Source organism: Eptatretus burgeri, chromosome 1 (genome assembly GCF_056783735.1).
Source record: "Eptatretus burgeri isolate ZD-2024b chromosome 1, Ebu_testis_v1, whole genome shotgun sequence".
NCBI lineage: Eukaryota > Metazoa > Chordata > Myxini > Myxiniformes > Myxinidae > Eptatretus > Eptatretus burgeri.
In genome coordinates this window covers 115,916,909-115,920,125 of record NC_140961.1, presented here as the reverse complement: position 1 = coordinate 115,920,125, position 3,217 = coordinate 115,916,909, and the positions used below count along the sequence as shown (strand labels likewise).

Genomic DNA, 3,217 nt, shown 5'->3' with positions numbered 1-3,217 from the left:
AGCACAGACAGGTTGAAACGTCACCAAGGAATTTATTATTAAGAAAAATAAATAAACTGAAGAACTTTTTCCTTTCTTGTGGATTAAATGGATGAATTCAAATCAATCAAATGTTCATTCAACAAAATAATCTCAAACAAATAAAGAATTCAACAAGCATTTATAGCAAAATGGACAAAGAGCAGATGCTTATCACGATGCCTTACTGAACAATTAAAAAAAAGACATGGGTACCCATCAGGCCATTCAGGGAGAAAAACAATCCGATCTCGGCTTACCAAGGCAGAAGTCGTCGTGCATCGAGGAAAATGACCCAAAATGTGTGAGTGTGCCTTGTTCCGCTGTCAGCGCCCTGCCTCACCATGCACCCACCCGCAAACAGGCTCGAACACCAATCAACATCTTGTCGTCACCCCCAGGAACCAGGAACTCAAAGAATCAGGTACGCCAAGAGCCAGGTACCAGGCAGAACCAGCAGGAATGGTCCAACTGTCACCAATGGTCAAGAGCTATCAGGAGCTGTAACCAACAGTCAGGACCTATAAGGAGCTGTAACAAATGGGCAGGAGCTATAAGAGGATGTATCCAACCATCAAGAACTGTCAGGAGCTGTAACCAACCATCAGGAACTGTCACTAACCGTCAGGAGCTGTCACTAAACGGCAGGAGCTGTCACCAACCGTCAGGAACTGTCACTAACCGCAGGAGCTGTCACCAACCTTCAGGAGCTGTCAGGAGCTGTCAACAACCGTCAGGAGCTGTCAGGAGCTATCACCAACCGCCAGGAACTGTCACCAACCGTCAGGAACTGCAGGAGCTGTCGCCAACCGTCAGGAGCTATCACCAACCGTCAGGAGCTGTCACCAATTGTCACGAGCTATCCGGAGCTGTCACCAACCGTCAGGAGATATCACCAACCATCAGGAAGGCTGTCCTCTCGTCCTTTTTGTAGGTGACCAGTGTGGGCGGAGCTTCAAGCAGACTTAAGCCAAATCCAGCTTGCCTATTGGTGCATCACTACACGTGACCTCTAACCATCAATTCTCACAATCATTCTCTCCTCACCATCAAACGGGATGGCAATTCCCATTTAACACAGGCCTGGCTTACAACACCATGTTCGGGGTGCTGGACGAATGCCAGAAAGCAGTCATTTGCCAGAACAACCGAGCGAAAACGTGAAGTTCACAAAATGTCAATGGGTAATAATCACCGCCCTGTTCAGCCCAACATGAACAAGAGCCAGTTAGCGCCCATAGAGCTGCTGAACTGGGTGTCGATCCTGATGGAAGAAGGTGGATGTCAAATGCCAATGGAAAAAGGTGGATGCCTTAAGGTAAATGAGCTACAGCCATGTCTGACCGTCAAAATAAACCATTCAGGAAAAGCCCGCGGTGTGTTTAATGACTCAAATTTCCCGCAAGTCCAATGCGTCTTGATCGAAAGGGAATAGAATGAGTCTCCGTTGGGCTAACGGGTATCTATCGCGTACAAGACCGGTGAATATCACTCATGCAGAAATGAAAACTGACATAAAATCATACGTCATGAACGTGTCGTAAAGAGGAAAAAGTTATCCCATAAGAAAGAAAGGGAATCTGTTCTTTATCCTTCTCCAATGCATCAAAAAGACACAACCCCACCAGACAAAAGGATGGGTCTATTTTGAACATGCACTAATGGAAATGACTGTCTGAGGACCTGGATGTTGTGTGCGTTACTCGGATCCGATTCAGAAATCTATAACAATATTTTCTCTGACCAAAAAGGGCATAACTCGGTAAAAATAAAATTGACGAAACGCCCTGAAAAATCGAACTTGTTCTGTAACTTATCATAATAAAGCAATGCAACAAGTTTCAGTTGATTATATTAAAGGGCATGGGGAAAAAGTCTGAAAAACCACATGTGGGATGGACAGTCAGAACGTGAGCAAACCTATAGTCCCCTCGAGTGAAACCAGTGGGGGACTAATTAGAGTTTTTTTTTTTAATTGAAAAGTTTTTCTACAATTTGTGTGAAAATTAAAAGTTGTATTATTTCCTGCACAATATTAAGCCAGTTTTATGTCATTCTGATGTCAACTAAAAAGTTACAACAGAATAAAAAATATATCTCGTCTTTTCTGTTTCTTCCTGTTGTATATCGATGAAATCATACATCATGATGGAGCTATTCTCAACTGGGCGTAGTGGTGTGCGCCTGTAATCCGGCTACTCGGAGGCTTGGGTTGGAGGATCGCTTGATGATGGGAGCTCTGCACTGGGCCGCGCTATGAGAGGGTGTAGGGCAGCCCAGAATCATGGCGAAACCCAATCCTTATCCCTGTGTCGTAAGAGGCGAACAGGGTTGCGTCAGGAAGGGCATCTGGCGTAAAACTTATGCCAAATCAGTATGCGGATCATAACGGATGATCCGCTGTGGCGACCCCGAACGGGAGCAACCAAAAGAGGAAGAAGAAGAAGATGTAGCTATTCTCAAAAAGTTTCACTTAAATACCACACCAATTTTCGTGACTGGCTTTGCCTTTTCTATGTCTTTGTATCTTGTTAGAATTATGTGGCTTTTGTCTTTCAACAATCAATTGACACATTACAATAACTAGAACGACACTTGCTAGAGCACATACCTCCACCAGGCTGAACAGTTTTGTATCCCACTGATAGGCTAGATCTGCATCCAGACCTGAACCAAAATCGAATTGGCTTGTTCTTGTCACCTTCTCAACTCATCCACCAAGTTTTAGTATAATCCGTCCACAACCTTTTGAGATATTGTGTTACATATCGTTTTTGGCTCTACCTCTGAATGATGAGAAATCATTTTTAAAATTCTTGTATCCAGATCCCGATCTTCACCAAAATCTAATGAATTCGCAGGGAGGTTGTTGCATCAATGAGTGAACCATCCCTCTGATGGACTGAAATCCAGGACCATTTGAATATCATTACACAGTGGATGTTAAATGTCCCACAGTGTCGTCACAAAAAGGAGACAATGGCCACCAGAAATGTTATTAAATCTTCCTTGACCGATATGCTCTCATTAAAATAGATATATTTAAGAGACAGTGGGGGAGAGAGAGAGAGAGAGAGAGAGAGAGAGAGAGAGAGAGAGAGAGAGAGAGAGGATGAGAGAGAGAGGATGAGAGAGAGAGGATGAGAGAGAGAGGATGAGAGAGAGAGGATGAGAGAGAGGATGAGAGAGAGAGGATGAG

The 3,217-nt window shown here is 44.1% G+C and overlaps 1 pseudogene; it reads left to right on the top strand.

The window, feature by feature from the left end:
* The first annotated feature begins 2,181 nt into the window (after positions 1-2,181).
* On the top strand, positions 2,182-2,322 carry LOC147035244 (signal recognition particle RNA; annotated as a pseudogene).
* Positions 2,323-3,217: the final 895 nt, after the last annotated feature.